We start from the raw sequence: 13548 nt of genomic DNA, 5'->3' as shown, positions 1-13548 counted from the left end.
CCTAGTCTTTTAGTTCTTAGTCTCCTTCCTCCCCTTTTTATACTCTTGTTGGATCAGATTCTCTTCATCTTTTCATCTTGATGATGAACCACATTTGATGTTTCAAATTGCATTGGAAATCATTTCTTTTATGTGATGGATCCGAAAGACAAATATCTAAATAATTCTACTCACAAAAACCTGCATTCATAAATTAGAAATTAAATGATCAAATGTAAAAATTTAAAATCTAAACATTATCGCATCATTGTGATCTTTATAAGTTAGCACAGTGGAGCATTTATTAGTATGGGGCACCATGACGATGTTGATGGAACATATTTTAAGGAGCATCATCACTTTTTCAATGCACTATTTTACATAGAGCATTGTTACGATGATGCTTAATGTCGCACAAAGGGCATTACTTCCAAGGCGCAAAGAATAATTGGTTGCACCTTGGATGGTGTGTATTAATTAATTTATGTGTAGCATCCAAGGAAACCCCATAATGAGTGGTATTTTTTTATATTTGCATCTCATAACTGAGAAGAAGAACCAAGGCATAGACTCACATTTAAATTGGATTTCCTCTTTATTAGTTTTTCTTAATGTACATCATGTGTTCATTGTGTCAATAGTGTGTTAATTCCTTCCTTCTCTTGGTTTCATTTTTAGTTCATGTTATCAATTTGTGCACTAAGATAGAAATATTAAATTTGAAACTCTAAGTAGTAAATTACACAATAGGATATTTTAAAATATAATAAGATGTATTATGTTGAATTATTCCAATGGAATATTTAATACAATTTGTAGATCAAATATTATATGAAATATATGAATGTAAAAACAAGTGAAACAAAATCCTAGAGAGCCATAACAAAGAAAAACTTGCATGAAGTTCATATTAATAATATTATATACCTCCCTTGCAATTTACTTTCCATTTGAAATGGATTGGATGTCTATCAAGAGTTCATGAAGAAGAACCATTGAAAAACTATATACATATCTTTTATTAGTTGACTAGTGAGTCAAGAAGTACTTCAGATCTATATATCCTCACAAAACTATAAAGTATCATCCATTTCTCACAAATACATTAAAAATTATACAAAGCTTATGTATATATAGTTTCAATTTTTGCATCTTACTAAAGTGCCTTTCCTTATAGTTGATACATGACCTAAAGTTAAACATTGCATATTTCATAGTAAAGTAAGCAATAATAGTCTAAAATATGCAATTCTTACATTAAATTTGTAGACAAATGCTTCTCGATGAGGAAACAACAAAAAAAACAACCCACCTAATAGATGTCAAAATGATATGTCCCCCTTGGAATAATGTTTGGATTGGTGGGGGTACAAGTGCAGATCATGCCTTATAATATCATCCAATTGAATCTTTATAGGTGTGCATCATCCCTTATCTACATGTTTAATCATCTCCATTTATAAAATCCTTATAATAGGAAGCCTTAATAAATAATACATTTTGTTTCATTTGTTTTACAATGTCAGACATTACATGCATTGAAGTTTTTCTAGCATAATAACACTAATGTTACCTACTTTTCTTAGGTAAGGTGGTTGTCAGATTAATTGTATCTCCTATGCAATCTAGCATGTGCCATTTTTTAAAAACAATTACCATAACCATTACATCAATTGCAAATTCTATTTTTTCTTATGTTTCACAAAAACAATTGAAAATATGTTATCATTGATGGAAAAGTCAATTGTTGTTTATGACCAAGGCAAAGAAGATGGTGAGAAGTATCCATATGTTTTCAAGGAGATTCTCATTAATGTCAAGTAATTAATGTCATGTATTGGTAGGTCGTTACTATCAAAGGTATGTGGATGTCATAGATCAAAGGTACTGCAATGGAAAAAATAGATAAGACTACAATAATAAGGAATATCAACACATGTATGGCAAAAGTGTTGGAAAGCTCAAAGGTTTCTAAGTATATTGGTGAACAATAGTGGTGGCACTAATTTTTTAAGGTGCAGAGACTTTGGATCCATTTCTTGTATAGAATATAATCTCAATATAGTTGTAATCCGCATGGATGGATAGAGCACTAAAAGAGATTTCCAGTGGCATGTGGAAGTTCAGAAATGGAATCTTGGGTTGTAAGTTATGGCCAGTCAAAGGCAGGGACCCCAAAAGTTAAATTTGCAAAGTTGATATTGGTGAAGGTCCTTTGGAGCAGGATAGTTTGGTAGTGTTTTGAAGGGAGGAAGCGACTTTTAGTGGAGCATCCATTCAAAGGGTTGGGTGAACATGGCCTGAAATTAGTCCAAATGGAAGAATTTTTATTAGTTGCAGGTAGAGCCTATACAATAACTCATCCCAACAACAATGCCCTGGACTGTTCAAACAATGCACAAAGGTGAAACTCTCGGGATGATGTTAGGCCGGGAGGAGTCAGTAGGTGTCAGCGTATAGTGATTGGTGCATAATATCAGTGGGAGGTCCCCATGAAACACATCATCCTAGTAGAGTCTTCCCCAGAAGGTTCAAGGTTGAGTGCATAAGGGAGTGCTTGGGATGACGGAAGCCTGGGGTGTCGACAACTTGGGAGGACTATCTCACAACAAACATATTTCATGTAAAAGGTAAAGGCCTAGGATGGTAAATGGCCAAGAAATGTGCCACAAGGAAGTTGCAATAGTGAATAAAAGCTTGAATCTGGTGGTTTCGTGCTCAAAATTTATCAAAGAAAATCATCGAAAATTATGGCCTGCAAGCCCTTTTCTCTCTCCTCTTTGAAAGGAACGTGGCAACATTTTAGTGGATGACAATGACATCGACATGATGTTAGTATGGAGGATATGTTGCAGGTATGTTTGACGTTTTCAGGTTCCCTAGTGGGCCAAATCTGGGTGACACATGTCACACCTCTAGAGGCACCATGTGGAATTTATGACATTTGCATGGCGTCATCCCAAAGGCCTTATCCCAGAAGATTTATATGATGCATAGGTAAAAATCACCAGGATGACTAGGCACTAGTAGATGTAACAAGTGTCGGAGACAAATCATCCTGACAACATTTTGATTGGTCCACAACCTCGACAGTGACAACCAATCTTGGTTTCCTAACCTATAAAGAACTTTAACAAGTGCAATAAAGAGGCGCTAGGCACATATGCATTTGACAGTCAACCCAAGTTGTTCATTGATTGTCTCTTGGATGTAGCGGGCAAACCCACCAGGATACATCAGCCAGTTCCTTAAAGTTGGAAGGATTCAAGTGAGCATAAAGGAGGAACTTCTAGCTAAAAAAGATCGAGGCTTACGATGGTGGATAAAGTAGAATGTAGCAACCAATGAGAATGAACAAAATGGCAGACCCATGAGACACAATCCTGCAAGGTCAATCCTAGAATGGAAAACATGCTACAAAGGAGAAAGTGTTGGGATAATGGAGCCAAGAAACAAAGATATTCCAATCATATGACAATTCTTAATCCAAAAGGCATGCCAAGACATGGTTTTTTGGCATATTTATGTGTTATTTTATCGAGGTCCTTTAGGCTAATTGAAAAGTAAAGTATCACGTACACAAATAAAAAATTATTAGCACCTTATTCACGAGTGAGTTGATAATTGTTAAGCAATCAGGAGCCAAATGGATCTATATATATATATATATATATATATATATATATATAGAGAGAGAGAGAGAGAGAGATTTATTTATTTATTTGTTTATTTGTTTATATTTATATAATACAACATAGTTTAAAGCCCTTTATGGCTAAAAAAAGTGATTGTGGCCCAGGCTTGAAGCTTAAAGCATGAACGAGTCAGCAGCTTAATTTTGGCATTATTCACCATATTTCGCAAGGATGAGTCAGAAACTTTGAAATTGGCCTTTATGCCAAATGCACAGGCAACAATAAAATTTAAAATAGTAGGCATGAATGAGTTGGAAATGCCACTAGTGGCTTGGACGAGTTAAGAGGTAGAGTTGGTAGTTAAGCCAAACTTGGATATTCATCAGAATTAGAACACCTTTGCTAAAACCTGTAAAAAATACATAATAAAAAATTTGAGCAATTAAGCACAACTTTTCTAGTAGAAACAGGTAAGGAGAGTTTGATAACTTGAAGAGAAGATTCAGAAGACTTAGTTGAACAGGACAAAGGAAAAAAATATAAGATTCATGCAAGCATTCAAGTACAAGAGAACTAAAGTTCCAATTCCAAAAATATTAGTCCAAATTTCTTTATAAGAAGAATCCAAACAAGTAGGGAAGAGAGTGTGGAAGGTTGTTGGTGCAATGATATGCATAGTGTGAGTATGCATCAAGGGTGAATTAGAGACCATTTGTGCCAGTGTCTCAAAGGTGTTGAGAAGGCATAGAATGAATTGGTGATTGGTGTTTTGGTGTAAGGACTCGTGATAGCCTAAAACGTGGTAGCCCTCATTCCAAGGGAAAGAGTCCCTTTCAGCATTGGATGATAAATGAGTAAGGGCAAGAGTCCCTTTCAGCATTGGATGAGCATGGGTAGGAGTCCCTTTTAGTGAAAATTGATAAACAACTAGGGGCAATAATCCCTTTTAGTAAAGAGTGATAATGGAAATCAGGGATAGAAGTTCTTTTCAATAGTAGTTAATAAACATAGTAGCTTGTGGGGCAGTGATGTAATCGAGTAGAAGCTTGTATTTGACAAAGAAATAAAAAGAAGATTGGTGTCTCATATATATGTTGCACGCATGTATGACAATGGTCATGATGTTATGTTTTACATGTTCAAGTTATGTTGTTGGTTTCTAAAATGATTGAGAAGTATAATTTGTGAAAATTTGTATAATTTGGTCATATTATTGATTCACCCCCCCCCCCCAGTAGTGTCCCATTTTCCATTGTTTCTAACAATTGGTATCAAGGTAACCAGGTTCCTTCAGGATTAGTTTAACAACTGGAAGGAGGATCAGGGAACATGGAGAACTAGGAATAGATTACCTCAGATGGAGTTCCATTTTTTAATGGGTTAAATTATACAACTTAGAAGGTAATAATGAGAATCTACTTGAAAGCTCTTGATTTGTATGTATGTCTATCTATGGAGAATGGATTAAGAAAAAATGAGGTTGATGATCAAGCAAAGGAGGAAACCTTGAGAGGGTTGTCCAATTCAAACATTGAGAAAGAAATTGGGTGTCAAACTACTAAAGAGACATTGCATGAGTTTTATTCCATCTATGATATAGACATACAAGTTGCAAGTGATGTCAAGAAGTTTTCTCTGGAGGATAGAGTTGTCAAATATTTGAAGAGTATTGAATATCATGAATCAGAGGATGATTCACGTAGCCAGTGCATAGCGAATACCAAGGAGATGAAATATATAAGTTGTTGGTTTGTTGTTATTGTAACACAATAGTCCATTTATCTTCAAATTTATCAATTGCAAGTATTAGTGAAAGTGAGACTTGCTCAACTAGTAGTAGTGAAAAAGGGACTACTTTGATAGAAATAGCAGATCTAGAAATTGTTCAAGAAGTCAATGGATGCACCTTTGGTGGAGAAGAAGAGAGAATATATCATGTTTCAGTAGAATAATCCCTAGAGTTAGTAAGGGTAAAAAATCTTGAACAAGTTGTAAGTGAAATAGACATTAGTGATGAATCTTGTAGCTCCTCTATTGAGGTGGAAGATCTTGAAGAAAATATTTATTTGAAAAGTTGTCTCGTGAAAACCCTTAAGGAGATCAAGAATACTAGTTCCATCAATCTCGTGCTAGAAGTGAAGAATAGAACATTAAAGGAGCAATTGACAAGGTTTCATAATTGTGATGTTGTGGATGAAATTTGAAGCGGTCAAGTTGCCCCCTAGACTGAGATAATATTTAAAGGTGAAAATGACTCATAAATAACATTAAAAGAACCCATTAGCTTGGTTAAAGAAAAACTTAATAACATTACAGTGGTAGAGAAGATAACACAACACCAAGGAGATAAACAAACTTTCATAAATAAAGACAAAGGTATGCAACCCCTCATATGTTTTTGTTGTGGTAACAGGGAACTTTGCCTCTAAGTGTCTAGTGAAGAAAAATTAGTTGCACCAATAGAGGTGGAATGTTCCATTTCAGCAACAACCACGAGTTTCTCATAGCAATTTGAACATCATGCATAAAGAACCTTTTCCCCTCAAATGCAAAATTTTCAATGGCGTAATAGCAACAGGAGAAAGAGTATCATACTAAGAAATTGGATGAGAAGAATATTTTGTAAGAATAATTTGTTTCCCCCCCTTATAGATAACATTTAATTCTACAAGTGTGGAAATTATGGGCACAAAGTAGCTGCATGAAAATTGGCAAGAAATCCATTTTTCAAAACACTGCAAACAAAGGTATGGATCATTTGGAGAGCCAAAAAACAAGACTGTGTAGGAGTTATTACAATAATCATAAGAGTTGTAGGTCAAATGGTGCATGGAGGCAAGAGAGCCTAGTGTTTGGCCTTGAAAATTATCAACAAAAATATTAATAGATCAAAGCCCAAAATTCTTGTGGTAGCTCTCTCTTATATAACCTGCAATAGACAAAGTTATCCATATCAGTATAGGTATAAAGTAGGCACATAAAATCAGAAATAAGAGCAAGAGATAAATTATATATTGGATTTAATTTGTGCTAATAAAAGAAATTGATCAGTGATTTGGAAGGAAGTTACTCAATCAGGCAAGAATACCATACCAACACAGGTAATCAACTCATAGCGTTGACCAAACTTAACATACCCAGGTGTGGAAGAAAAAGGGATTTAATATAGTTGAGGGGAATACATCCCTTGTACCTCTTCATTGAAAAAGAAGAGGTTGCGTTCAAGAGAAGCCAGAAAGGTTAGATGCGAGGAATATAGAGGAACATGCCAAGGAATGCATTTGAAGGTTAAGGGAAGTGTGCCACTTTCTATTTTTTGAGTTTATGAAATTGCTGAAGAAGATTGATGTTGCTGAGTAGTGTGGTTGATTGAATGTTATTTTCAAATCAACTTGATAGTCTGAGTATGTATAGTGATGGCAGAATATATACGATGATTTATTTATTGTCAAAGTTTTCTTGTCTTGTGAAAGTATTTTTACAGATTCCTAATGCCAAGAGGGAGTAAAATCACAGGGGGAGCATACTCAAGTTATCATTTGGGTATCAAATTATTTTATGAATAATTGGTATCATAAATTGGTATTAGTTGTTTATTGGTTAAGGACAAACATGGAAAATAGAGGCTAATGGTGTTTGTTGCATATTAATGTTATGATGAGAGTTTTTAAGTTGCAGATATATGGATTGGTTGTTATGATGCTTTCAAACTGTTCCGATTGGTAATTGGCATCAGGCATCAGATTTGTGGTGACAGTAGCATAATCATAGGAGGAGGCCACTCAGTTATCAAGTGCTCAACAATTGGTATCATTTATCTCAAATGTATTAACACTTGGAATCAAAGGTATTATCAATTGGTATTAATTTTCATTAGAATTTTATTAGAGTATGGTGTTCATGTTGTTAGTATGAGATTGTCAGTCCAAGTTTTGGTGAAAGAGTCCTTATTTGAATGAATTTATTGTTCATGATGATTTAAATGAATCATGGTGAGTCTATTGTCGTTAGAATTCTTCCAAGTAGAGTATGAGCTATTATTTTAAGCATACATTAGTGAGAGTCCCTCTATGTTTTTCAAATAAATACTTCTTAGTGTTATACCTTGTTGTTCATCAGTTGACAAGTTGATGGTGTCAGTCATGCATAGGATAAGTTTCTATTGTTGCTAGACGGTAGACATATGTGTCTAGGAAGAGGCACCGATATGAATGTAAGCCTAGCAGAGACTTAGACCAACGAGCCTTATTTTTCTCATGACTCAGTTACACAAGCATGTGTTGTTTTGAAAGAGATACCTCTTGACAACTTGAGGCAGATATTGTGAGTAATTAATCCTCTCCTCTCAACTCAATCTTCTCCACAGGACATAGAGGAAGATGCCTGAATCAAATCAAATATACCTAACGTCTTCAACAAATAAATAGTTGATAGGAGCACAAGATCAACAAGATAGGGGGAGATTGTTGATAGGGGGGACATGTTATTTTCTTTGCCATTGATGTCAAAAGGGGAGAGATACCTCAAAAAAAATTTAAAAAAAAAACAAAGAAGAGAAGTACACTTATCATTGTTTGATCATTAGAGATGTTGTTTTTGTCTAATCATGGTGTTGCCATCAATGCCAAAGGAGGAGATTGTTGGAAATATGTTTCCATTGATGGAAAAGGAAATTGTTGTTGATGGAAAAGGAAAATAATTGATGAAAAAGAAAAAGAAGATGATGAGAGGTGTCCATATGTTATCAAGGAGATGCTCAATCATGTCATGTATTGATAAGTTGTTACTATCAAAGGTGTGTGGATGTCACATATCAAAGGTACTGAAATGGAAAAAGTAGAGAAGACTGCAAGAAGAAGGAAGATCAACACATGTATGGAAAAGGTGTTGCAAAGCTCAAAAGTTTCCAAGTAGATTGGTGAAAAATAGTGATGGAGCTAATTTGTTAAGGTGTAGGGATGTTAGAGCCATTTCTTGTATAGAATATCATATCAAATATAGTTGAAACCCACTTAGATGGATAGAGCTCTGAAATAGATTTCTAGTGGTATGTGGAAGTTCAGAAATGGCCTCTTGGGTTGTAAGTTATGGCTAGTCAAAGGAAAGGACCCCAAAAGTCAAATTTGCAGAGTTAATATTGGTGAAGACCCTTTGGAGCAAGATAGTTTGGCGGTGTTTCCATGCGAGGTAGAGACTTTTAGTGGAGCATCTATTCAAATACACAAGTGAATGTGGCCTAATAGTAGTATAATGGAAGTTTTTTTATTATATGAATGTGGAACTCGTATAACAACTCATCTGGTGGTAGTGCCTCACGTGTTCAAACAATGTGTAAAGGTGAAACTCTCGAGATGACGTTAGGCTAGGAAGATTAAGAAAGTGTCAGTGCATAATGATTGGTGCATAATAGTAGTGGGAGGTCCCCACAGAACACATATTCCCACGCATATTATTCCCCTAAAGGTTCAAAGTTAAGCACATAAGGGAGTGCCCTAGATGACGTAAGCCCGGGATGACGACAACCTGAGAGGAATATCCCAGAAGAAACATAGTACATGCAGAAGGTGAAGGCTCAGGATGGCATATGTTTGGAAAACATGTTGTGAGGCATTTGCAGTGGTGAATAAAAGCTTGAATTTGGTGGTTGCGTGCTCAAAATTTATTAAAGAAAATCACCGAAAATTGTTTCCCACAAACCCTTTTTTGTCTCCTCTTTGACAGACACGTGGTATCATTTTAGTGGAGTGATGATGTTAGATGATGTCAGTATGGACACATGGCAAGCAGATTCAACTTTTTCAGATACCCTAGTGGGCCAAATCCAGGTGACATGTGTCACACCTCTAGAGGCATCATGTGGCATTTATGACGTTAGCATGATGTCATCCCATAGGCCTTATCCCAAAATATTTATAAGGTGTGTAGGTAAAAATCGTTGGGTTGAACAGTGTTGTGGCCATAACCCCCTATATTTTTTCTCATAAAATCATGGGAACCTTTCTCCTTGCATGTTTGGAAAACTCTTTTCTTTCCTCACATTTTGATTACTCATGACATTTTCTTATCCTTATTGTTGGGCTTTGGAGCTTTTTATTATTTGGGTCTTCATCAAGTTTTGGCCTATCCTCCTTAATGGTCTCAGGTGAATGTCATCATGAATGCAAAAGGGAGAAGAGAGATGCAAACAATCCAAAAAGAAAAAATGACAATCATAAGAAGACAATGCAACACCTTCGTTGCCACGTCCCCTTATTTTTTTAGGTTTGGTCGCATTAATTGTTTGTTTCCTTCAATAGTGCTTAACAACTGCATTGATAAAAATATGAACCATTAGTTAACCATATTATCCAGCTCTATTTTCTTTCAGTCTTATTGAACCATGTCGTTCAACTGCAACCAAAAAGATATTACCCAAAATACAATCTACTAGAATATCTGCAACTGCAAACTTCAGCTTTATACAATGTTGGTCAAAACAGATAGAAGCCTTTGGTACTTCATACTTGAGTGTTTTGTTTCCCAGACCAACCACCTTTCTATCTGTAGAGATCTATTATTGTGTTGGAATAACTGATATTTAATATATTTACATCTGCACCAGAATCTAGTAGTGCAGTTAATGAAAACATTTCTCCTTGTATGCAAATATTTACCTGTACATGAAGTTGTTGATATCCAATGGCCAAAATTCTCATCTCCCTGAATCCTATAACTAGATCCTTTTTCCCTTCAATGATTTCTACCTTTGATTCTTTAAAGGTAGATGTAGCAATATTCCATTCATCGGAAGCTATGACTATGGGCTGCTTTCCTTTTTCTATTTCTGTTATTTTAGACTTTAAGACAGAGATTTCAGTTTTGAGGTTATATATTTCTCTGCTTACTTCTCCCACGGTAAGTGAGCAAACCTTATCCTGCAATTGGTGCTTCTGAAAATACCTAGTGTTTCTCTCAAAGGAGGCATCCATGAACAATGGCTTTTTAGCAGAACTTTTGGAAGAACTAGAAGAACGAAGTTGATCCATAAATGCTTCTGTGAGTCTGTTCTTCATTTCGCCTTCTTCCATGGCGCGAATTTGTGAAAGGATTTTCATCTCCTCTTCTTCTGTCTGGGCCATCAACACCTTTTCTTTCTATGGTGTTGTATAAGTTTCTTCAATGGAAGATTCACTGTAATAGTCAGAATTAGAGTCAAAACAAAATTGACATTTGCAATTTTCTGAATTTGAACAATCACAAGGCTGCATATGTGTATTTAATTCTTCTACAGAGGAAGAATCAGAAGAGGAACTATATGAATCAGCAGATGATTCCTCAAGTTGTTGCTGCTGAATTTTTTCTCTAAACACTACGTTAGGGCAGTGTTCTGTTGTATGACTTTTTGACCCACATTTCATACATTGTATTTGAGCCTCAGTTTTGACAGTTTTACCTCACTTGAATAGAGATTGAGATTTCTTACCTCTGTTTTTCTTCGATTCTTCTCCTACTGGACATTTATTGGATGTGTGTCCAGTCTTACCACAAATCCAACAAGTAAGCTTGTTCCATTTATCCTATTTGGAGGTATGCAAGTGTATGTCAGAAGGCTTGTAGTAATGCGTTCTAGGGACATACCTGTAATATCCCTTTCTGGTCTTTGAAGAGGCCTTGGGTCTATAAGAGACCTGTTTTCTGCCTTTGTGATATTTGGCAGTCTGTTTGTGCTCTTTCTTGGCTCTCTCTTTAGCTTTTCTCCTTCTGACCAGAGGATCATCAATGGTTAGACCATATTTACTATAGATAGATTTACTATCTGGAAGCCTTGATAATTTGTCTAAGGACCTGTTTACCTTAGATCTAGTACATAGACTGGCCAATTCTTTAGTGATGAGAGAATAAATTTCTCCTCAGGTATACGATTCAAATGGAAATTGAAATACTTCTTGCAGTCTGATATAGTCAACAAATCTAGAAGGCAAAGTTGCAAGATATACCTGTTTCCATAGCAAATTTTTTGAATCTTTCACCTCGTATATTCTCTGCATCCAATCTCGGTGAAAGTCTTCAAATTGTGACATCTTATTACATTTGAGGTTCATGAGTATGACCTCATGCTTATCAGCAATCTCTGTCTCAGAGCCACACCAGTGCTCTAAGATCATAGAAGTCAGAGCTCCAATCATATTTCTCTGAGTTGTCCCATCTGAATTATGTATAATATCTCCCACTTCATCTTTGAGTACTTCGCTCTCCATTTTTACCAGTAGAGCTAGAGATAATTCAGTCTACCACCATTTGAGAAGTGTTCCAGTAAAACACTGAATGATAGTCTTGCATACTTCAACTTCATTCTTTCCTCTAATACACATTAGCTTGTACTCTATAAACATCATGTCGATCATTTGTCTGATCTGACCAACACTGAGATTATCAATGTTCCACTCTCTGTGTGAATCAGGGAAGAATGTATGTGCTTCTGGAATTTTTCCTTTTCCATCCAAGTCAGGAGCTGGATATTTATTGAACCGACTTTCCAATGGTTCGTAGATGGGAAGAATCTATGATTTTGACTCTTTCTCCTCCTTAAATAGAGAAGCAATTGAAATCTGTTTTGTAGTTTCAGAGTTGTCTGAGGAGGTCTGAGTTGCTTCTTTTGGAAACAATTTTGGGAATCTGTCAATAGGTTTGAAAAGATTATGTATCTATACATTTCTCTTACATAAGAAAGAAGTAGGAACTGGTTTATCAGTTTTTGACAGACTTATTTTATCAACTTTTTTGGTTAAGTCTGTTAACAATCCCTTAGTAGTACCAATGTGGTCTACCATTTTCTCTTCTACTTCTTCAATCTTATTGAGAGATTCTTTAACATAAGATCTTACAACAGAGGATGAATATTGTACATCATTAAGACACTTATTTACATCATTAAGAGAAACTTGGAGAGTATCAAACTGTTCTTTTATTTCAACAGATTTTGTTGTTTTCATTTCAAGCCCTTTGACTGCAGTATTTGTCCAGTTGATTTGTTCACTGGCTTTTTGTATTCTTCCATCTATACCCAAAGCATTGTCTCCAAGGATGATACCTTTGTATGGAGGGAAGGTAGATGGTGTTTCTACTTTATTGCCATCTAAAATAGTCCAAGAATGTTTGGCTGTTGAGGAGGATGTTGTACCAGTCATTAACACATTTTCTGACTGAGCATTTCTTTTCCAGATATAGAAAGAAATCCAGGAATTTGTTTTATCCAAATACTTTTTCCACTCTTGGGATAGCTTGATTTTTTTCTCAACTGTATGACTGAGACCAAATTGTTTTGCCTCAGGATGCGTGTAGATATCCGAATTCAACATCTCTTTTATCTACTGTGACTCTATTTTGGTCTTTTTGCAGCCATCCATTATAGTAAATAATTTATGCATCTCAGGTACAGAGGGCTTTTTACAGTCAGGTGGTAGAGAGCAAAATCTGGACTTTGGAATGAGGTCGTTCCTCTATTCTAAATACCCTAGGCCATATCTAGGCATATTACTTGGCCTCATCTTGTTGAACATTTCTGTCAGCCTGGGATCTTCTAGAGTAGGTAGTTCATGCATCATGAGAACATGGTCAGACTCGTGTGGAAATGGGATGTCTGAACATTTCGGATTGGGACATGGATTTATGGATGTGGAAGGCAGTGCTTCACCAGTCTGAAGATGATGGTTCTCATGTATGACAGACTCAGCAAGAATACTCAAATTTACAGATGAATGACACTTGAGACATTTTACTTCTAATGAAGAAAAATTTTGCAATCTGTGCAAACTCAAATAATGAGACATGATGACAAGAATTTAAAACAGAACTAGAGCGGGCGGTATCTACAATGCTTGGATCTTGATAAGCTAATGAGCTTTTGCAAGCCTGTTCTATTATTCTTTGATCTATCGTGGATCTTCTGGGAAAG

The sequence above is a fragment of the Pinus tabuliformis genome, chromosome 3_1, assembly GCF_031772625.1.
Source record: "Pinus tabuliformis cultivar Carrire ecotype Pingquan chromosome 3_1, CPIR1, whole genome shotgun sequence".
NCBI lineage: Eukaryota > Viridiplantae > Streptophyta > Pinopsida > Pinales > Pinaceae > Pinus > Pinus tabuliformis.
This window is presented reverse-complemented; position numbering follows the sequence as displayed.